The sequence below is a fragment of the Dipodomys spectabilis genome, unplaced genomic scaffold (genome assembly GCF_019054845.1).
Source record: "Dipodomys spectabilis isolate Male_0828 unplaced genomic scaffold, ASM1905484v1 ptg000066l, whole genome shotgun sequence".
NCBI classification, from domain to species: Eukaryota; Metazoa; Chordata; class Mammalia; order Rodentia; family Heteromyidae; genus Dipodomys; species Dipodomys spectabilis.
Window position 1 is genome coordinate 3,696,815 of NW_024870743.1, and position 23,201 is coordinate 3,720,015.

Here is a 23,201-nt window from a genome sequence, read left to right on the forward strand (position 1 = left end):
GGCCCAATTACAAATTATCCAGAGAGACAGAAATTAGAACAGGCCAGGCCACAGCCAGCCGCTGGCCGGCCTCGGCTCACCTGCACCTGTCCATCCACAGCTCCACCGATTCCTCCCAAGGAACTCAAAGCTCAGGACAGCTGAGTTCACAGCTTTCCAGGCCATCCCTCAGAGAGAAAGACAAGGACAAACAGCAATCAAAATAGCTACCTCCTAGCCAGGAACGGTGGCTCGTGCATATAATCCATAGCGACTCAGGAGGCAGAGATAGAAGGATTGCTAGCGGAGGCCAGCCCAGACCAAAGCACAAGAACTTACCTACCTGGAAAACAAACACAAAAGGTGAATGGTCAAGGGACAGCACGCTTGCCTAAGGTTGTGAGTTCAAGCCCCAGTACTGCCTCTACAGCGAGGCCGCCCTGGAGGCCGGCACGGATAACACCACGGCTGGGGTCCTCTGGGAGGGCAGCGGGACCGGCAGAGGTCGGGCAGCGAGAGCAGCGTGGAGCCCGGGCCCCACGCTCCCTCACTCAGGCCCTCCACTGCTGTGCCTGAGCGCCAGGCTCTAGGCACTAACCGGAAGCCTGCGGGAGGGTCCAGGCTGGGTTGTAGTAAAGCTCTGAATTCCTTCCCAGGTGTGCTGAAGGGACTGAGGGCACTGGGCGAGCAGATGGGCGTCGGAGGGCCTCACACCCCGTGACCTCTCGCTCCATGTCACTTCTTTAAACAACATCCACGTGCCTGGGCCGGGCCCCTCCATTGTACCCCACCCCACCCCGGCAAAGGGGCCCTGAAGCCGCCAGCTCTTTCTGGCTCCTAGTTCATCCAAGAACACCCCTCCCCTTGACATGCGTGAGCCCCAGAACCCAGACCGTGGAGCTGCGCAGGCCTCCTGGCCGCCAGCCTCCCCCAGCCTCGACCACAAAGCCTCCATGGGTAGACAAAGGCCCAGCAGCAGGGGTGCATTTGGGGTGCACACCAGTGAGACAGCAGCCTTAGTCAGACAAAGGCCTGATTCCCAGAGCTCTTCAGGAGCCCCTTGGCCACCCCCCACCCCAACATTACCCGTGAGAGGGGGAACAGCAGAGATAACGACGGCCACACCAAGGAGGAGCGGAGGGGTGCTAGCTGAGGAGGCTCGGGCCGGGGAGGTCTCCTGGCACAGTGCCCTTCTGGGCCCCAGCCTGGCCTGCTGCAGACCCCCAGGGGGGAGCTAGAAAGTTCTGGCATGCTCTAGGTGCTGCCAAAGGTCCTGAGGCACTAAGATCCATAGCAGCCTACAGGCTTCCTGGGGAAAGCTGAGCACGCAGTGCCAAGGCTCTTCCTGCAGGCGTGCCAGGGATGGAGGGCTGAGGGCAGGGGTGACATGCTGCCCATCCCCGCCCCAGGGCAGCGCCAGGGCCCTGCTCTGAGGACAGCCACAGCCCCAGCAGCTCAGAAGACCAGGGAGCCTAGGCCAGGGCTGCCCAGGAGCAGGGCCTGGGGCCCTGGCCTTGCCACCCACCACAGCCGGGCGGTAAGAGGGAGTGGGGACACCCTGAGGACTGAAGATGGTCCCTGCGGTGTGTGAACCCCTCTGCGGTGTGCGGACCTCACCATCCTGGCCCTAGGAGGAGAGAATCTGCTTAGGACCCCCAGGTGGGAGAAGGGCTGTGTCCAGCTAAGGAAAAGCTGCTGTGTAGCCCAGCCGAGCCTGATGGACGGGCCTCGGGCTCTGCCTCTGCGCAGACGAGGAGACAGGCACCACATAGGCAAGGCGCCCCTTCCCGAGCACTGGTGACTCCCCGTGCAAGCCAGGCGCTTAGGAGCTCACAGGGGACGAGTGCAGAGACGCTGTGACTACAGGGCACTCCACGGCAGCAACCAGCCCACATCACGACGCAGAGCCCGGGCAGAGGGGCCTGGTGTGAGCTCAGGTATGGGCCAGGGGGCAAAGAAGGAAGACTGGGGTGGGGGTGTCATCAGACGCAGATCCCCACACAGCTAGGCACAGAGGACTCAGTGAGAATGTCTCACTGCACTCCAGGTCCCCAGGAACCAGACCCCTGGCTCACCCAGGACGCCCCTGTGAGCAGCCACCCAGATGAGGAAGTGGAGCTGAGAGTTCCAGTCTGGAGCCCTTGCTGAATTCCCCTGCCAGACGCCAGAGGCAAAGAGGAACCTTGGCTCACCGGCCACCTGCACCAGCACCTCCAGCCGGACCACAAACACAGGGCATCTGAACACCCAGAGCCGGCGCCCGAAGCAGGTTCCTCTTCTAGGCCCCAGATCTCTGCTAAAACTTCAACCCCCCCACACACACACCTGCTGCCCCTCCCTTCCCATAGCCTCTCCCCAGCCCCAGTTCATGCTCAAGACCCCACCCAGCCCTCCTCCTCCTCCACCAACCACCGTATGCTGTCCTGCTGCTTCCCCGTCCAGCTCCATCCGGGACAAACTGCAACTCCCCACACCCCCAAGTTCTCCTCACCTCAAAGCCCTGCCTCTCCTCATTGAAAAAGCCCCACTCACCAGGTGCCAGGGCTCACACCTGGAATCCTCGTCACCCACAAGGCAAGTATCTGATAATCGCGTTCAAAGCCAGCCCAGGCAAACAACTCTGAGAGACTCTTCAGTTCACCAGCAAAAAGCCAGAAGAGGAGCTACAGCTCAAGTGGTAAAGCACCAGCCTTAAGTAAAAAACGCCAAGCAAGACTGGAAGGCCCCGAGAGGCCCTGACTTTGAAGTCCAAGTACAACAACAAACATGACCTTTCTACTTTGCCTTGCAGCGCTAAGGATGGAACTTAGGGTCTTCAGATGCTAAGCAAATGCTCTACCACTGCCATGCACTCTGAAATCACCTCTTTTGGATTAAGCTTATATTGTTCCTGTTACTGCTGGGCCTAGACAAAATCCTTCCCCCTTCCACTCCTAGGCCTGGCCCAGCACCCAGCTACCCCCAATTTGTGCATGCTGCTAATCCCACTGGAAGAGGCTAACATGGCTTCAAGCAGATCCCTGCAGGCATATTTATAATGCAATGTGCCAAGAAGCCAAGCACTGCACACTATAAACAAATTGTATCGTTTGTGAATCTATCCAGTAAAACTCTTTATAGAACAGTTTATAGGACTCAAGGCCTTCCACTGGCTAGGCAAGCATTCTGCCACTACCCACACCCACACTCACAGGAAAGGAAGTGTGTGTATTTTGCATGCTCGCATGCATGCATGCACACACACACACACACATGTGCATGCATACATACACCACACACACACACACACACACACACACACACACACACACACACACACACACACACACACACATGCTCGAGTTCTGTTACCAAGGCTTAAACTCAGGGCCTGGGCACTGGTCCTTAGAGTTCTTTCTGCTCAAGGCTGGTGCTCTACCACTTGAGCCATAGCTTCACTTCCAGCTTGTTCAGTGATTCACTGTAGTTAAGAGTCTCATGGACTTTCATGACTTTGAACCATGATCCTCACATTTCAGCCTCAAGAGTAGGTAGCATTACAGGCGTGAGCCATTGGTGCCCATCTCTAGAGGAGATTTTTAAGGAGGTAATAGTAGCCCCGTGCGCTAGAGTTTCTAGGTGAGGTCCGAGTCTGCAACGCTGCTGACAGCTGACCACAGGGAGCGGCAGGAGTGAACAGGACCAGGACGGGCTACCATATAAATAGACCTCAGACAGCATTTCATTTCTTCTTCATAATAACAACCCTATGAGACTAAAGGGTATTTTTTTCATTTATTTTATGGGCCAGAGAAGTCATAGAAAAGCTAAGTGGCTTGAGTGAAAGTGTCTGGAGCAGGGCGCAAGCCCTGGGTGATGGGATGGGCGCCCCGACCCTGGCTTGGGAAATGAGAAGCCGGCGTGCTGCAGGGCAGACTGAGCTCCTGCTGTGGCTCCTGGTCCAGCAGCAATCACACCTGCAGGCAGGGGTGGGCACGAGGGCCTACAGGTGGCACAAAGACATCCCGCCATCCTTGAGGACTGCGAATTTCTGGATCTGCTTGGGCCAGGGAGAGCCCGTGCTGGGGGCATGAGCTCCCTGGCGGCCAGAGTACTGAAAGGTGAGCTTCTCAGCAGCAGACACCTGAACTCATTACTGGCCCGAGCAAAGAGACACAGGACTGACTGACAGATCTGTGAGAGCCTGGGAAAGCTGGGGCCTTTTGCATTCGGTTTTAGGATCCCTTTTTTAATGCTGTTATTCAAACCACTAAAAATGTCTGAACTTTCCACTCCCAAGTTGACTGAAAGCAACAGAGACACAGCCACGAGAGAACTCCAGCGCCTGACATCTGAGAAGTCGCCCTGCTCAGACACAGAAGTGAAGGTCACCCTGCGGAGGGCGCCCACAAAACCTCAACTCTGACAAGACAGCTGCCATCAATCATGTCAGGCCCCGTCTCCAGCCGCGGGCACCCTACCTTGAAGCCATGACCTCAGCTGGCCACGGGAAAGAGTGAGACAGATCTCAGTCCCCCGAATGCTCCCGTGCAGCCCCTCCAGCCCCCACCCCCACCCAAGCCACAGAGCCTGGGCCAGCTGCGCTGAAAGGGGCGCAACAAAGGGCTGGGGAAGTGTAACTTCCGCCTAAGTCGGGTCTCTTCTCTTCTCCCCTTATAGGAACAATCGTCAGGCCCAGCTCTGGTGACTCACACCTAGCCACTCAGGAAACTGAGATCTGAGGATCATGGCTCAAAGCTAACAGGGGAAGAAAAGGCCATGAGACTCTTTTCTTCAATTGACTTGCAAAAAGACAGAGGTCGAGATGTGGCCAATTCGTAGAGTGCCAGCCTGGAGCAGGAAAAGCCCACGTGAGAACACAAGGCCCCCGAGGTCAAGGCCCAGCAGTGGCAAAAAGAAAAGCCACCAGGGAGCCAGGAGGCAGGGCTCATGGCTGCCAACTCACGTTGCTCTGCCAGCTGATGATTTTGAAACAGGCACCAGCCACAGCCGCCTAGGATCCTTAGGACCCATGTTTTACCCTCCAAAGCAGCTCAGAGAAAGATGGAAGGTCCAACGGGTAATGAAGAAATTGCAACTAAGCCAGTCTCACCTAATAATGTGCTGTCACCCCAGAGGCACAGAACAGATGCAGTTTAATAGAATATCTAACTATTTGCAGCATCTATAGGCATCTGCAAACCTAAGCATCGCCTCAAAGACGAGACAAAGAATTGAAGTTGTATCATAGAGGCCTGGAGAAGGGGAGCCTCAGATTTCATGGCCCTGTAGTGTGCTGTGTATATGTGCACACATGTACTATCATAGGTTTGCGTTAACATTCTAAATATCATCTATTACAGCTCTCGGACTACCTCCATACCACTTTCTAGAAGAATCTGAAGGAAGTTGTACGCAGTAAGGCAGTACAGACTGATAGTGATAATAATGACCTTAATAACAATGGTTGTTTGTTTGCAATGAATCTCTGTCCAATGAACAGAAGCTAGTTCTTATAGCTATTTGGTTCATTTGGTTTATTTGTTGCACTATGCTCACTATTTATGGTGGTTAGTCATTTGTGAAGCCGAGTTTTTATCCATTCACTGAATGCTGGCACATAATCAGAGCTGAATAAAAGCTGATTGATTTGATTAAGTTATCCAATCTGATATTCACGATGGCCTTTGAGGGGTTAGGTCTCTGATTAGTGAAACTCACGCATGCCCTTGGTGGCCACATCCCGTCCCCACAAATGATCGTGCAACATCAGATTCCATCCATGGATGGAACTCCATCCACTCCTCAGAGGACCGCTGTCACCACAGCCAGCACCCTGTCCTCTGACCAGAAATCTCACATCACTTCTGCACAGACAGGCAGGCCTTGCTGCAAAGACCAGCTGTGTCTCCTCACCATGAGCTGATGTTTTCCTTAAATGGCAGCATACGATTCCATATGTAGACATGCCCGAATGTTATTTCCTGAGCTTTTAGCTCAGGGCAATTACAAATCTTCTGGCTTTGGGGGTAGTTAATTCAAAATAAGAGTCTAATCTTAGACTTTTCTGCCCAGACTGGCTTCAAATCACAATTCTCAGATCTCAGCCTCCTGAGTATCCAGGATTGTGGGCAGGAGTCACCAGCACCCAGCCTACATGGTTTCTTGTGTGTGAATGTGTACCAGCACTGTGTGGAAGGCTGAATAGGCATGTGTGTGTGTGTGTGATAGGTAGAAAGGAAGGGTTGGTGTAGGGGTCCCTAAGTATTGTTATTGCAAAGCTGCACACACAGTGGTGGGCCTGGCGTTAGTGAACTCTGACACAGGGCCACCACTGAGCAGTTCTGTTGCTTCCATGTGAGGCAAGATACAACACAAATATACGACAAGTGCACAACACACAATATATGATCAATGTACGATGAACATAAAACACTCAAAGACTGTGTAAATATAGCAGGCAGGCAATGAACATACAATACATGGGAGGGCTGGGTTTGAACCCCAGCCCCCGTTCTTCTACACTGCCAGTCAGGCACTGTGGGCCCGGCTTCCCCGCCCTGGACTCCGGTACCAAGGCAGTCACAGTACCAGGCAGGCCCTCCCTTCTCTGGGCGCAGGCCTGCCTGAGGCCTGCACAATGAGAAATGACTCACAGAACAGTGTCGGCCATCGAGAGCTCTTCCCACAGCAGGGCTTGTCTTTATCCATCTTGGACCTGAATCCCCAGAGTGGAAGGCGGGTCTACAAAAGCCTGCGGGTCAGCTGTCCACCTCCAGACACGGCGTAAGAAGCTAGAAGGTTCTACTGTGACACCTGGACACAGGCACAAGCATGAGCTCGCTGCCACTCTGTGGTAACAACGCTAAAATGGGGCCTGGATAGAGCGACCCCAGCTCACACGTGTAGTGCTCTTGCCATGCAAACGCACATCATAGTTTAGAGGTCCCTGGACCTGCATCACTCCAACACAGCCACACACACACAGTTGCTTTCTTACAGAACATTGGGAGCTAGGTGCTGGTGTTCACATCTATAACCCTAGCTACTCCGGAGGCTGAGACCTGAGGATCACAGTTTGAAGCCAGCCAGAGCAGGAAAAGTCCAATGAGACTCTTATTTCCAATCAACCACCAGAAAACTGGCAGTGGAGCTGTGGCTTATGATGGAAAGCTAACCTTGAGCAAAAAAGCTCAGGGACAGCGCCTAGACCCTGAGTTCAAGCCCTATGACTGACAAAAAAAAAAAAAAAAAAAAGCATCAGGGAAAAATCCACCAGTGTATATATTCAGCATCTGAACATCATAAGTAAAATATCAAAGCAATATAATAGGACACACCTGTTTAACTTGTAATTACGATTACTGCAGTAACAAGAAACAGGTCGGTGGTGCTAAGGTCTGCATCCCAGGCCTTGCACTTGCTAGGCGTTAGCAGCACCTTCGGCCTCTCTCAGCTGTCCCCGCCCTCCTTCCCTTTTGTCTCTCTCTCCCCTTCCCCCCCCCCACCCCCCTTTCCTTCTCTCTGTCTCCCTTCCTTTCTCATAATGCCACTAATCACAGCAGACCAGGGCTCCTTCCTGTGGCCTCATTACACTTCAAATACTGCCCCCATCAAACAGGGGGAGGACTTCAACATAGGAAGGGGGCACCGTTCAATAACCAATGATCACAAACATGATGCAAAATCAGACAAGCCGACGCCTCTTCTGCTCTGCTTTCCTCTGCTGGCCACCTTCTCCACCCTGACCAATGAGTCATCCATGTCTGCGAGGTGGTTCCGGGGAGGTCCCTGACCCCAGCATGGCCGAACACCCGCAGGCAGCGGCTCTCCGGAAAGAAGCAGCATTCCAGGACTCAGTGTAGCGCACTCATTGTGCTCCGTCCATCTCTTGTTGCTGCACTCACGCAGAAGCTCGAGTCAAGCATTAAAAGGTTGTGTACATTTTGGAGCTTGTTTACCTGCCCTTTGTCCTGCAAAGATGGCCACTGGTGTGGCAGAGGGTCAAGGTTAAAAAACAAATCCCCGATTGCGTCTCCCTGGGCAGAAGCCACGCAGAATCGCCTGCATGCTCTGGCAGACAACTGGAGAAGGGAGAAAGGTCTCTGCCAGAAGAGGTCCTCCTCCCCCATTCAGGCCCACGCTGGAGCCTGAAAGATCTTAGGTCCTTTCTCTATGATTAAGAGAATTCCAGACGTAGAGCAACAGGTTGGTTAGTTCCACCGAGAACAGAACTCTGTGGCCCCTGGGACTCTAACCCACCCATCTTACTGTACCTCACGACCAGAATCTTCAGGGTTCAGATCTACAGACACATATATGGACTGAGCCTGCTGTTCAGCCTCAAGACATGGGAAGAGGGCTGTGAAGGTGGCTCAGTGGTAGAGTGCTTGCCTTGCATGCATGAAGCCCTGGGTTCAATTCCTCAGTACCACCAAAACAGAAAAAGCCAGAAGCGGTGCTGTGGCTCAAGTGGAAGAGCATTAGCCTTGAGTACAGAGGCTTAGGGACAGTGCCCAGGCCCTGAGTTCAAACCCCAGGACAAAGAAAGAAAGACAAAGAAAGAAAGAAAGAGAGAGAGAGGGAGAGAGGAAGGAAGGAAGGAAAAGAAAAGAAAAGAGAAATGGAGAAATGTACTCATTACCTTGCTCATGTAATTGTAACCCCTCTGTATGGTATTTTCACAATAAAAAAGTATTAATTTTTTTTTAAAAAGACTATGGACAAAGCAAGATACCTGCTTTGTGACTTATCAAAAAAGAAAAGAAAAGAAATGGGAAGAAAGTGAACAAGCCACTCAAGGTGGCGCCTGCTGAGGAGCAGCCTGGGTCCTGCTGCGAAACCCGAACCTGCTTTCTGTCCCCTTCGCCCCCTGCCAAAGGACCGCACGGACACACACGCACTGTGTGTCACCCTGGACGCCCTGCTGAAGGAAACTATGCCAAGAAGGTTCTGAACAGCCCGAGGGCGTCCTACAAGGCTCCTTCACCCTTGCTCAGTCTAGCCAGGGCTGCCGGCCTCTCCCCGGGCCTGTGAGGAGCTGGCCATCCCATGTGACCAGAGGGGTCCTGTCATAGGCCAGCCTCCCTGTGCAGCACAGGAAGGGTTTTCTCAGTACCGCTGGCTCGCTCATTCCCTGTACGGTTTGTTTTGGCCTTGATCTCTAAGAATGTGTGTAGATAGAATTACCCTGAACAGAAAATGCCTTTGTTCCCATCAGAAAACACCAGACACCTTCCTTCCTTCCTTCCAAGAGAGTAGAGCTGCAGCCTCGGGACTGGAGACTGGAGGACACCAGATCTCAAGCTGTTTCCAGCAGCGTCCATGTCACTGGGACTAGAGAAACCTCCACCTGCACAGAGTTACGGTCTAATACGCTACACGCCGGAGATCACCATGGAGGAGCAGCCTTGATCCGCAAAAGCCCTCTATTGCCCATCTTTCGGGGTTTTAAATGGTAAAGTATAAAAAGAAAACTAACATCTAGAGGAGCAGGGACCCGGGCAATGTCGAGATGCGCTGGGCAGAGCTGACGGCAGCAGCAGCTTCAGTGTGTGGAGGATCTGGGGACTGGCTGATCTCCACCCCTAAATCACACTGGTGTCCTAGCCCCAGGTGCCTCGCATTCAGAGAGAGGACTTGTGAAGAGGCATCCGAGTTAAAATGAGGTTGTTAACGCTGCCCTGATCCCGTCTGGCGGTGTTCTTGTGAGAGGAAGAAATTAGGATGCACAGAGCAGGTGCCATCTGTAAGCCAAGGCCACAGAAGAAAGCAACCCCATCAACACTGATCCTAGACTCCAGGTCTGCCAGCAGATAAACATGTACCGTCTCGGCCCCCTGTGTGTGGCGCTGAGTGACAAAGCTCCAGGACATGAACGCAGTAGTTCTCACTGTCTCAGTGCACAGCGGCGGGGGAGGGGGCGCCCGCAGGGCGGGTGCAGTAAATAGTGTTTTCACACACTTGCTGAATTGGAAGGTAGTGGGCAGCACACTCTTAATGAGCACATATGTATCTAGGGGAATCCATCCTTCAATGCTTTTGGTATTGTGCCAACACTGATATTGAGGAAGAAAGAAAAGATAGGTTTCCACGGGACAGCGAAGCTGCGTGTGCTAGCAGCTCCCAAAGAAGCCACCCAAAGTAGTTCCAGCGGCGTGGCTCTTTAAGAAGAGTGGCACTCATGTGCTGACATAAGATCAAGTTCATTTGTTTGCATACATTAGGATGCCAGTATTTGCTTCCTTCTTCGGTGGCAGACATGCACCAGGAAGGAAAAGGTAAGGGGGAGCCGTAAGGGCGACCCAGAGATGGAAGACAGACCCCACTGCTGTGTGTGCTCCACCCACTGCGGGGTGCTCCTCGGACCCGCGCTCCCCAGGTGCAGAGGAGGACGTGAGGGCACCGTGTCACCAGGACACAGTGTAGGACAAGGCACAGGGTATGAAGCTCCCATGGACAGATGTGGATCCTGCCTGCCTGCTGGCTGCACAAGTCCCTCCACCGCCCATGACTCAGTTTCCCAACTGTTGTTTTAGATAGAGATGGCAGCAGTACCTCTATCACAAGGGACAGGACGCAGGAAGTTTTCAGCACAGTGAAGTTGGCAAACTTCTGTCTCTTGAGAAAGGTCAGACTCTGAAAAGTAGTCACATTAAAATACCCATTGGAGCCAGGCGCTGGTGGCTCACGCCTGTAATCCTAGCTACTCAGGAGGCTGAGATCTGAGATCGCGGTTCAAAGCCAGCCCGGGCAGGAGAGACCGTGAGACTCCTATCGCCAATAAACCACTAGAAAACCAGAAGTGGTGCTGTAGCTCAAGTGGTAGAGCGCTCGCCTTGAGCTGAAGAGCTGAGGGACAAGCGCCCAGGCCCAGAGTTCAAGCCCCACAACTGCCAAAAAACAAAACAAAACAAAAAAATACCCATTGGAGCTGGGCATGGTAGCATATGCCTGCCATCCCAGCTGCTCTGATGGCAGAGTAGCAGAAGGATCACTCGAGCCCTAGGGTTTTAGGGAAGCCTGGGCTATATACTATCATCCTGACTCTTAAAAAATGAACAGGTAGCAGGGGTCCGTGGCTCACACCTGTAATCCTAGCTACTTAGGAGGCTGAGATCTGAGGATTGCAGTTCAAGACCAGCCTTGGTAGGAAAGTCCATGAGACTCTAATCTCCAATTAAGCATCAAAAGGCTGGAAGTGGAGCTGTGGTTCAAGTGGCAAAGAAGTGAAGAAACAGCGCCCAGGCCCTTAGTTGAAACCCTAGTACTAGAACAAAAAAAGAAAAGGCAAATCAAATGGCACAGGTGTGCTGCTCTGGTCCCGAGGATGCTCACCCTGCCCCTCGGGGCTCCGACGTCACCCTGTGCTCCTTGCTTGGAAACCGGTGCCTTCGCTTCTTCAGGCTAGGCATTATTGCGCATCCACTAGCCAGGGGTGTGTGCTGAGGTGGAGGAGACGGAGGAGACGCTCTCCCGCTAGCCACTTGGCCGGCATACGGCCTGCCAGCCCACCAGTTAGGGAGTGGTGACTGGAATGGCACAGACAGATTTTTTGGTCCAGGCGAAGGTGTGATTTTCTCAGGTTCTGTGAGAACACACACACACTTACACACACGCACACGCACACACACACGCACACATGCACGCATACGCATGCGCGCACACACACGCACACGCACGCGCTCACACACACGCACACACACGTACACACACACGCATGCACACACACACCAGATACTACGCACGCACACGCGCACACACGCACACACACACACACACCTGCTCTCCTGATGCCCCCGCACCCTCTGTGTGTGACCTGCTCCTCCTCGCGCTCTCCTACGCTCACTACCGCTGGCTTAGTTCTGAGATCCTGCTGGAACTACAGCGGAGATGGGACTGACGCAGGGGAAGATGGCGGGCGAGAGCGTCTCCACTCATCCTCTACTCCAGCCAGAGAAAAAGCCTCGCCTTATTTTGTACAAGAGATCAACCCCAGTCACTTTTTTCTTATTATTATTAAGTTTTAAACTCCAGTTTCTAGACCACAAGTTCTTGACCGCCAGAACTCGGCAGTTCTACGTAGCCAGTAGCAGCCATATTGAACGGTGTGAGTAAAGAACATCTCTGTGATAGCTGAGTGTCTGGCTCGTGCCTGTAATCCCAGCAAGGGGCTTTCGTTATGATATCTGCATGCTCACAAACAATATACTCCCATCAAACTCACCCCATCACTTTCCCTCACCCATCCGTGCTCCCCTTTAAAACAATTGTAGCAGGTGTCATGGTTCTGCTTTCATACACACATGTAAAGTACTTGGATTCTAATCCCCCTCATTCGCCCTCCTCCCGCTGGCACAAAACTCCCAAGACAGCTTGTCTGGCTTTGCTATCATTCATTGCCCAGAGAAGTGTCACCGCACACACATTATGTGTTATTCAGATTAAACCACCGCGGCTCTCTTTGTCTCCCCAACCTTCTATCGGTAAACAGTTTGGGGTTAGTTTTTTTTTATACCATCTCCATACAGAGACACATGTGTCAGTATTATTTGTTCTCCATCTTCCTCTTTCCCTCCCTCCCATCACATTATCACAATCATGTTCTAGAAACATATTTATATATGTATGTTCCTAGATGTCAAAGTATAAACATATCTTGCAAATTAAAGAAATTTGTGTACTGATAAAAAAAATTTAATAGTCTGGTGCAGTGGTACACACCTGTGATCCCAGGAGGAAGTGTCAACTATGAGGATCTTGGTCCAAACACACGGTGAGACAAAATGCAAAAGTCTATCTCAAAACAGCCAGTGTAGGGGCTGGGAAGGTGGCTAGTGGTAGAGTGCTTGCCTTGCATGCATGAAGCCCCGGGTTCAATTCCTCAGCACCACATAAGCAGGAAAAAAAAAGCTGGAAGTGGCGCTGTGGCTCAAGTGGTAGAGCACTAGCCTTGAACTGAAGAGCTGAGGGACAGTAGCGCCCAGGTCCAGAGTTCAGGCCCCACAACCAACAAAAAAAAAAAAAAAAAAAACCAGCCAGTGGATAAAAGGGACTGGAGGTATGGCTCAGGCAGTAGAGTGCCTTGCAGGGTCGCAAGCTGGCGACTCTGAGTTCAAATCCCAGTACCCGAGCATCCTACTGGACAGGACAGCTAAGGGGCCACAGGGAGCCCGCACAAGAAGATCCTGTGATAAATGCTGGGAGCTGGGGGGAGGGGTGGGGTGGAGAGGGGCTGGTAAGTAGGGCACCCCACATTGTAAGACCTGAATAGAACAACAAAAGAAGCCCATGTGCCCTGATTCTAAATAAATAAGTGAAACTGGAAAGCCAGGCACCAGTGCTCACACTTGCAATCCTGGCTGCTCAGGAGGATGAAATCTAAGTATCACAGTTCAAAACCAGCCCGAGCAGGAAAGTTTGTGGGTTTTGTTTTTTGGGTTTTTTTGCCAGTCCTAGGGCTTGAACTTGCAGCCTGGACACTGTCCCTGAGCTTCTATTGCTCAAGGTTAGCACTCTACCACTTGAGCCACAGCACCACTTACAGCTGTGTATGTGGTACTGAGGAATCGAACCCAGGGCTTCATGCATGCTATGCAAGCCCTCTACCACTAAGCCACACTCTCAGGCCATCTGTGAGATTCTTATCTCCAATTAACACACACACACACACACACACACAAGATGTTTTTGAGCTGTGGCTCAAGTGTAGTGTGCTACCCATGAGCAAAAATCAAATTCTCAGACAGCCCGCCAAGCCCTGAATTCAAGCCCCAGAACCAGCACACACACACACACACACACACACACACACACACACAAATTAAAATTAAAAAAATTAAACCAAAATAATGAACTTTATTTAAAAAGTGCGTTTTTAAAAGATGCATCTGTGTGCTAGTAACGAAGTGCGGCTCAAAGCCCCTCCTGCCCGTCCTGGAAGCTTCTCCTAACCAATTGCAGCTGCAGAGACTCTGTCTACAAATTAGGTCACATTCCAAGGTGCTGAGATGCAGGGCCATCTCCTCCCTGTATCTTTTAGGGGGGCAGCGAACACAACTTAACCCCTCACAGCCAGACCCTGGTTTGTAGTCACCTCCCTCAGATTCCGAGTTCTGCAGTAGATGAGCTCCCGCCCCCTCCCCTTCCATCCTGTGCGGAAGAGGTCTCCTCACCGCCCGCTCCAGACCCTCCTCAACTCCCAAAACACAGCCGCCCCCTTGGCTACCCTCAGCCTGGGGACACCCCGTCAGAGCACAGTCCACTCTAACAGAGGCCTCTGGTAGGGACCCACTGAGGCCTTGGGATCACTGGGGCGGGGAATTTCAGGGCCCCTAACGGGAAGTATGTTCTAGAAGGAGGTAAGGAGGTGCATCACTTGGGCAGGGGCACAAGTAACAGAGGGAACCCAGGACTCACTAAAGCCCACGGCCCAGGCCTAAGGACCTGCCTGCCAGGAAGCCACCAGAGGTACCACTGAGGCCCGGGCGTTGACTGTGCCAGTGGCTGTGACTGGGTTACTTAACCGCAAGGGGGATCGGTCCCCCGTCCCTTCCCTACCCCAGCAGGCCGAGCTCGTTCCCTGGAGGGGGAGAAAAGAATGTGTCCAGTGCCCAAGGTGCCAGGGGCCGTGAAAGGAATGCCGGCGTGCCACGCAGAAACCAGAGCTCCACAGAGGCTTAGAGACTTCTAGAATGCTGACCCTCGCCACCCCAGGGCTCCCTGGACCTGCCCTTCTTCCCGCCTGCCCAGCCCCCTCCTCGGCCCCCCCAAGGTGGCCAACTCCCCACACCGCCCAGGCCACCCCCGCCCCGTGCGGCGAGTTCTAAACACACACGCGGCGCCGGAGTTTGTCCCCTGGCACTGGGCCGTCCCTAACTGCACACCGGCGCACCCTGCGGCCAGCGGCCCTGCGTCCCCCTCCGGGGCCCTACATTCCCCATCCTCCTGTGCAAACCCCACCGCCGGGCTCCCCGCCCCAAACACCGCTTCCTGTCCACGCACCTCCAGGATGCCGCCGCTCTCCACCAGGCCTCAGCTCCATTCTGCCTCCCTACGAGGCCCACTGGAGCTGCCCTCCTGCCCTGCCACAGGCTGAGGCTGAAACGCCTCCCCACAGCCTCCCACAGCCCCTTCCCGCCCCCTCCCTCAACCTCTAAGGGACTAAGTCCTAACACACAGGTCTCAGCCTACATGCTCTCTTCAGACTCCCAAGTCAGGGTTGGGGGCCCCTCCCCACGTCCCTGGATCTTTACTGGATGCCCCTATTAGAGCTGCTGTGGTGTATCTTATTTCACGAAAATGCCAGCCTGCGCCTGCTTGGCTGAATCCCGGGGTGCTCCACGGGGTCCAAACCAGTTGAATTTTCAGTTTCACAAAATGGGGCTTTGAGTCTGGCACGGCGCTGGTGGCCCTCACGGGTGACCCCAGCTCTTGGGAGGCTGAGATCTGAGGAGCCAGTCTGAAGCCAGCCCGAGCAGAAAAGTCCATGAGATTCTTAGCTCCAACAAACTACCAAAAAGCTGGGAGTGAGCTGCGGCGCTGGCGGTAGAATGCTAGCCTTGAGCAGAAAAGGCTCCGGCTCCAGCCCTGAGTTCAAGCCCAGTACCAAGACCAAAACAAATAAGAGAACGGGGCTTTGTCTGTCTGGGTGGCGCTGTCAATCAAAGCACCCGGGCGGGGGGGGGGGGGGCAGTGGGGGGGGGTTATGTCCCAGTGCTTGGCACACACAGCCTCAGTGGCGCCACACGGCAGCCTGGCGTCCCGCGGTGGTGGGCACCCCATAGCATGGTAGGGCCTGCCACGCTGCCACACACCTGTCCCCGCCCACCCCCCAGGCGTGGAATTTGCCTCGTGGGGCTGCGTTCGTGCCTTCTCGATAGCTGCGTTCTATTTCCAATCTTTCCTGGGTTTTTTTTTTCCTTTCTAGGAGCTGAAGGGAAGGGGATGGCCCTGTTTCCAAGAGTCAAACTTAGGGCTGGAGATATCTCCTTTCATCCAGGAGCAAATAGGGCTGAGGATCTGCCTGCGAGACGGGGACCCAGGCGCCCTGATAGGCTAGTGCGCAAATAAGTTACGGAGTAGGTTAGAGGTCACGCGGAGAGGCGGCCACAGGAAGGTGAAGGGGGTAGGGAGGCGGGAGCAAGTTGAACATTAAAAGGATTGTCAACATGGACCTCCTGAGAGATGGCAGCAAGGGGGGTCTGGGGAGGGCACCGCGCTGGAGGGGCTGGCTGGCTGGCACGGGGGGTGTGCCTGACCCCCCCACCCCTCCCCCACGGGCTTCCGCTGGCAACCAGCCCTGGAAGCCTTGTGTGGCAGGCCTTCGTGCCCACCTGCCCCCAGTGCCCACCTGCCCATGTGCAGCCTGTCCTGTCCCCCGGGCATTTCGGGCAGTCGCACTCCGGGTGGGACTTACCCGGAGTGACAGGGTCACTCTCCTCACTCAGAGCCCAGCAGTGAGCCCCGCTGCAGTGCTCCAGGTCCAGAGCCAGCCCTGGGAAGCACAGCGGCCTGGATGGGCGGCAGAGGGGAGAGGCAGGGGTGGAGGGGAGGTAGGAGGAGGGGAGGCAGGGGGAGGGGAGGCAGGGGGAGGGGAGGCGGGGGGAGGGGAGGCGGGGGGAGGGGAGGCGGGGGGAGGGGAGGCGGGGGGAGGGGAGGCGGGGGGAGGGGAGGCAGGGGGGAGGGGAGGCGGGGGGGAGGGGAGGCGGGGGGAGGGGAGGCGGGGGGAGGGGAGGCGGGGGGAGGGGAGGCAGGGGGGAGGGGAGGCAGGGGGAGGGGAGGCAGGGGGGAGGGGAGGCGGGGGGAGGGACACATGGCCGGAGGCTCGGTGGGTGCGATGATGGAGCCCCGAGCAGATGCGAAGCGAGGAAGCAGCCTTGTCTGTGGTGTAATGTGTCCTCACCCACCCCGGCCAACTGCCCTGCCTTCCACGCACGCTCCCTGAACACCGGTGTGCTGTGGGAACACGTAGGTGCTTGCTGAGAGCCCAGCACTTGTCAGGGGCAGTGTCACGCCGAGCAAAGCTCACCAAGGGCTCCAGCACACCAAACAGAAGAGAAAATGAGGAAGACCACCTCAATGCCAACCTCCCCAGCCCAGCCCAGCCCTCAGCCAGGCCTCTGGGCTGGGCCTTGGCACCGAGCAGGAGGAGCAAAGCTTCTCAGATGCAGTGTGGCTGTGGCCTAAGGATGGGGCAGATGAGAGCTGTGTGTGTGTGTGTGTGTGTGTGTGTGTGTGTGTGTGTGTGTGTGTGTGTGTCTGAGTTTCTGTATTGTGTGTATGTGTCAGGATGTGTGCATGTCTATGTGTCTGTGCATGTATGGGTATCCGTGACGTGTGTGTTTGTGTCTGTGTGTCCATGAATGCCCGTGTGTGAGCGTGTGTGAGAAAGGTCTGGCAATCGTGGTTGAACTCTACAGCTGAACACACAGGCCATGGTCAGAGCCATCTCACCAAACGGTCATAAACCTTGAAGAGAAAAGGGAAGTCTGGGCTCGTCGGGTTCTGAGCAGACGCAGGTGCGAGGTGAGCTGCGTCCGCTTGTGGCCACGCAGGAGGGGTTGACGAAGGACACCGTCCCGCTTCAAGGCCAAAGCCTGGTCAGGGCCGGGTTCCCTGCGCTCACCATGGGGAGCCCTGAACCCCGCCACAGAAGAGGAACACTTGTGACCCTTGGCCCTTCCGCGTGCCAGGGCTCAGGAGAGTTGAACCTAGGCCTCTGATGCTCCCCCCAAAGCCCAGCCACAGGGGGTGCTGGCGGCAGGTGAGCCCCGCGGCTTTCCCTGAGCTGGCTCACGCACACTTCCTTCTCCCTCACGGCTGTCGCCACACTACAAGCCAAGGACAGGCCGTGAAGAGGCAGCTCTTCAGCCAGCCTGGTAGGGAAGAAGCAGCCACCCCGATCCTGCCCTTCAGAGGACTCCCTCCACAGACTTAGCCGTGCCCTGTGGGCCGGGCCCACCAGACCCCATACTCCCGACCCCAGAGCCCCCGTGCGGGACAATGGGAGCCTCGGGCTCCACCTTGGGACTGGTGACTGCCAACAGCCATTAAAAAGGCATTTCTGCCGGGTGCTGTGGTGCACGCCTGTAATCCAGTCTACTCAGGAGGCCGAGATCTGAGGTTCAAAGACAGCCAGGGCAGGAAAGTCCTTGAGGTTTTTATCTCCAACTAATCACAAAAGAAATAAAACAGGTGGAAGTGGAGTCGTGGCTCAAGTGGTAGAGCACCAGCCTTGAGCACAAAAGTTCAGGGACAGCGCCCAGGTCCTGAGTTCAAGCCCCAAGACAGCTCACACACACACACACACACACACACACATATACTGCACAAAGGCATTTCTGTCTTTACATTTTTGCACACACACACACACACACACACACACACACACACACACACACATTGCCTCTGGTGTACAGGGCTCCGGGTCTTGTGCTGGCTCTCTGGGGACCCTCCAAAGCCACCGCCAGACCAGGGATGCCAGGATTGGGAAGTTCCGTGACCTTGGAGGCTGTTCGTGTCCTTGGGCCACCTCCACACGCTCTTCCTCTTTACCTCAGGAGAGTCCTGGCCTGGGGGCCGTGGAAATGACCAGAACCGAGGAGGGGCCTGCAGATGCATGGGGCACCCACAAAGCGGGAGGGGTGCCTCAGAGCGAGCTGAAGGAGGTAACCCAAGACAAAGCACCGGGGAGCAGGTTTCTAGAAGTAGCATCAGGCCAGGCCTGCTCTTGGAAGCCAAATCCGCTCAGTGCTCTGAGAACACGCCGGAAAGAGAAGCCGAGAGGACGCGGGCCTGGACACAGTCCAGACCAGTCACCCGCCACACAACTGTAGCCCCAGTGCATTGAGGGCCTGGGGTGTTAGCACTTCTTTTTACAATCCTCGGGCTCGTGCTTGCCTTCTGCTTGGGAGGGAGAGGTGTTCATCGTGGTCCGGCCCAGGACCCCCTCTGCGCCTCCTGTGCCTTTAGGGCACCAGTTAATGCATGGGCACCAGCCCGACACGTCCTGGCTTTTTAGGTGTGTGAACATCCAGAAGCCGGCATGGTTCTCATGAAAACTGTCAACTCCTGACTTCCTTCCTGCTCCGCTCTCTAAATCCCGGTGTTTGACACCCTCTCTGGAGGCCTGTCCTGGACACAGGAGTCTGTCCTTGGTCCCTGCGTTACCCAGGGGGGCCTTGGGCGCCAAGCTCATACCTGGGTCGAGGGGGTTCATTGGGAAAATGTCCACAGACGGAATGCTTGTGCTGATCTAAGTGTGTCACCTCTTCCCTGTTGCTCGGGGCGCCCGGCACCTGCCACGTACATCCTGACCCTGCCACGACAGTAAGAGAACCCAGTCTGGCTCAGGCGGGGCTCGTGTGGTCCCGTCACACCGGCTCATGAGGCTGTGAGCAAGCGATGCAGTCCTTTCTGTCCTGGTTTCCACACCTCTAACTAAGGAAGGGTCGTTAGAGTCGACCTAGTGACGCGGTGATGGAGAGAGCCGACCAAATACCGCAGCGGGTGACAGGGCGCGGCAAGCCCTCCATGCAGCGGCTCGCTATTATCAGCTACGTGCAGAGAGTTCAATAAACCATCCGTGGACGGCCATAACCAACACTTCGTCAACAGAAAATGTATTGGGAGACAGTCTTGGAATCTAGGTGAATTTTATGGTTTCATTTATTGTGGCCTAAAAGTCATTTTAGAGGAGCCAAAGGCAGTGGATGTGACAGTACCCGGGCCGTGCACACAGAATTGGTCACTCTCTCTGTGTAGGCTCAACATGTTCATTGAGTTTTTACGTGAAAGGACCCTGAGCTACCGTCAGACCTTCGTTATGTATTAACATTCTTGCATCGTGAAGGATTCAAGGAATGGGGTTTTTATTAATATAGCCTTTATCATGGGATATTGACTCCATTTTTCAAATCATCCACTTTGAGTTCAAATCCCAGTAATGAAACAAAAAAGAAAAGAAGAAGACATAATTTAAAAAGCTTCTATTCTGGCTGAGCACTGGCGGTTCATGTCTGTAGTTCTAGCTACTCAGGAAGCTGAGATCTGAGAATTGCCCAGACAGACAACTCAAAGAGATTTTTAATCTTCAATTAACCAGCAAAGAGCCAGAAATGGAAGTGTGGCTCGGTGGCAGAGCACCAGCCTTGAATGAAAAAGATAAGCCGGAACACAAGGCCCTGAGTTCAAGCCCCAGAACCAGACACACATGGAGAAACTGTGTGTGTGTGTGTGTATCTCTGTCTCTCTCCCACACACATACACAGTTTGTCTCTATCTCTATCACACACACACACACACACACACACACACACACACACACACGGCTTCTATTTTGACTGAGCCTAAACAGGACCACGTTCATCCGATGAACGTCAAGGTCTCCTGTCAAGCCCCCACCATTGTTTCCTCCCACACAGGAACTCTGCGCTGTTCTCACGCCTTTCCCTAGGCCCCAGGGCCATGGCTCTGCCCAGCTAATCCTGGAATGAACAGTGCAGAGACAGAGCCCGCCACCCGCCGTGTTTCCAAGGCCAGACCAGCCCCAGCCCCCCTGCATACCCCACACGCTCCTTGGGCTGAGGGACGGAGGCCCCCAAGAAGTCACCATGGTGACCCTGGTGCTCACGCTGCTGCATGGCTGGTCAGAGAAGAAAGTGGGGGGCAAGCAGCATGGCTCGCAGGCCTAGGCCCTCCCCACACACCCCCAGCCTTCCCCAGCTGCTCAGCCCCAAGCCTTCTCCTTCCGAGACTCCCACTGGGCCTCATGACCAGGCCCCCAGCACCGCTGGCTTCAGACACCTGCACTCAGCCTGTCCCTGACCGCCTGAGCCAACTGATGGAAAGTTCTAGAAGTGGCCACAGCCTCCCTCCTCTAGCCTCATATTCAGTCTGCCTCATATTCAGTCAGGCTCCAGCCCCAACGTTGCTCAAGAGAAGCTTCTGGAACCCAGCTGCAACCCCTGTCCAGGGCCTGTGAGGAAACCTGTGTGAGGGTTCAGGCTAGCTGGGAGGGGCTGAAGGATGCCTGTGACTCCAAGCATGGCCTGGCCACCTGTGCCGCAGGCCCAATGGGAAGTTCCAGAACCTTCCAAGCTACTCCTTAGGGACGGGTGCCTATGGCCTGAGCATATGAACAATTATTCCCCAAACTACATCCCAAGAAAAGATGTCACTTTAGTGTTTCTGCGTATTTGTTTTCTGTTGCTCCGGAAAATGATTGCAAAATTGGAGGCTGGGTGCTGGCTGAGATCTAAGGATGGTGGTTCAAAGTCAGCCTCGGCAGGAAAGTCCTTGAGATTCGTATCTCAAGCTAACCAGTAAAAAGCTGGAAGGAGAGCTGTGGCTCAAGTAGTGCAGCACTGAGCTTGAGGTCAAGCCCAAGTATCGGCACACGAGAATAAACTCCGGGGCTAAATGACACATTTATTATCTGTCTTCCATTTCTGGAGGCCAGAGGCGGAAATGAGTCTCACTGGGCCGCCTTCAGGATGGTGGCAGGAGTTTGTTCTCTGCTCTGGCGTTTCTACAGGAAGCGGTGCTCCCCCACTGCACAGGCGTGGCCGGGCACCAGCCCAGTCTTTGTCACCGAGTGCTGCGGGGTTCCTGGGTGCGGGGACCCTGGCATGGGGGATCTGCCAGCAGCCTCGGGGACGGGCCGTCTCTGAAGATCCTGTTTTGTGCAGGTGGGCAGCACGCGGGTGTGCCCTGCTTCTGGGAAGTGGCGTTTTCCCTGCATCGCAAGTCACAGACAGGAAGCAGCTGGAAGGCCTGGCTTGGCCGAGAAGCCTTGCGCACGGGGTGCTGCAGTTCCCAGGAAGGGAAGCAGGATTAAGCCCCCTGGCAGGGAGGGACTGAGCGCAGGAGACTGACGGAGTGTGGTGACCAACAGGCTCTGCAGGGACAGACATGGAAAGACCTAGAAGGAAAACCCAAGGCCAGGGCAGCAGCTCAGCCCTCTCAGGACGAAGAAGAAGCCTGGGGGGTGCGGGGGGGGGGGGGAATCCCTGCCCAGCGCTCAGCCCTCGCACACCGCCCCCCAAGTGTCACAGCAACATTCCAGAAATGAGAGGTTCACGCAGAACGGGATCCGGGCAGCTGTGGGGTCCCCGTGCCTGCCCCTCACTCCTGATTCCGCTGCTCTTGCCAGCCACAGGGCCAACTGTAAACTGAGCCTCAGTTTCCCCCCTAGAGAAGACCAAACCATTCTCTCCAGAGGGCTTGCTTCCCCCGACGCCAAATTGATTTTCCTAATCAGCCTCATTCATTTCCGGCCCTGGCGTCTGTTGTTCAGGGCCCTGGGCCTGAGCTTTCCACTCTCTTCCTGTGGGGGTCACATACCAGCGGGAGGGTGAGGAGCAAGGTCACCCCCGACCCCCAGCCAGCTCCCAACCCGCCCCAAGTGTGCAAAGGGTTTAATAATTAACTTCTCCCTCCCACTGCGAGGGGACCAACCCCTTCATTCAGGGGAACTGCTGCCCACAGAGCCCGGGGCCCTCTGTCGGGGCCTGACTCACCCGGCTGGCACTGCATCCCTGCCCAGGATTATTATGTTGTTGTTGTCAGTCCTGGGACTTGAACTCAGGGCCTAGACGCTGTCCCTGAGCCTCTTTTGCTAGGTAGGCTAGCACTCTACTACGTGAGCCACAGCCCACTTCTTGCTTTTTCCGTATATGTGGAACTGAGGAATCAAACCCAGAGGCAAGCACTCTACCACTAGGCCACGTCCCAGCCCCTCCCAGGGTTACTTAGCACACAGCTTTAGGTGTGTGCGCATTCCTGGGTACCCCTCCAGCACCTCTGTTCCCAGCTCTTCTCAGCGCCGGAAGTCCTCCTGGACTCCTGGACAGCAGCGTCAGGAAACACAAGCCCAGACGTCTGCAGTCGCTCCCCTCCCAACACCCTGTTTCCTAAGCAAATTCCCCAGCCTCTTCCCTGGGCTGGACACACTTTGGGGTGTCTCCTTCACCTGAACCTACACTTGATGAGCAGGCTCCTCTCCCTCCAGCCCTTTTCCCTGTGAATCCTCATCCAGCCAAAGTGCCCGCTATGTAGGTGGGAACGGAGGTCAGTTCTGATTTCTGGTTGCAAGACCTTCAGCCTCAGGCTCCAGCATCTGCGTACTTCCAGGGGCTCCCAGATCCCCATCCTCTGCTTTGCCCTTCCCTCCAGCTGCCCTGCCCCACCCCGGCCCTCTTCCCAGAAAGCCCTAGGTCTCATCCTTGACTTCCTGCCTAGTA